The sequence below is a fragment of the Bison bison genome, unplaced genomic scaffold (assembly GCF_000754665.1).
Source record: "Bison bison bison isolate TAMUID 2011002044 unplaced genomic scaffold, Bison_UMD1.0 scf7180017864499, whole genome shotgun sequence".
In the NCBI taxonomy this organism is placed as follows: domain Eukaryota; kingdom Metazoa; phylum Chordata; class Mammalia; order Artiodactyla; family Bovidae; genus Bison; species Bison bison.
The window spans coordinates 10,358,151-10,358,582 of record NW_011495058.1 but is presented as its reverse complement, the minus strand read 5'-3'; the positions used below and the strand labels follow the sequence as shown (position 1 = coordinate 10,358,582).

The window sequence follows — 432 nt, the reverse complement described above, 5'->3', positions numbered from 1 at the left end:
AAGGGATTTTCACTTGTTGGGCCAATGTTTGCTGCTAAGTTTCCATATCCCTTACCTGCTGTGTCCCTGGCAGTGTATTGATTAATATAATTGGTGTAAGTAGTAGCTTTAATGTTTGTAACCTGGGACCCTTGAGTTAATTCTTTTTCTTGTTATAGCCCACCACATCTTTGCTCTGTAGGAATGCAACTTTATCTAATGCTTTTGGAGGGTGGCTCCTGACCAATCACCTTTAGAAAAAAATAAGTTTTCTGAAGAAAAGGTCTTAAAATGTTAACAGGCCTCCGGGCCAGAAGATGATGCAAATCACCTAAGCTTTTGCATATGATAAGTTTGCAGGAAGAAAGCCTGGCTTGCTGCCTGACTCTACCCCTTCCCCCATTATCCTCTATGCATAACTTAAGGTATAAAAACTACTCTGGAAAATAAAGT

The 432-nt window shown here is 39.8% G+C and overlaps 1 pseudogene across 1 annotated transcript in view; it reads right to left on the bottom strand.

Annotated features, from left to right (window-relative positions):
- LOC104980432 overlaps nt 1-432 on the bottom strand; it is a 25,890-nt pseudogene that overhangs the window by 3,805 nt on the left and 21,653 nt on the right. The gene's annotated exons all lie outside the window — the stretch shown is intronic.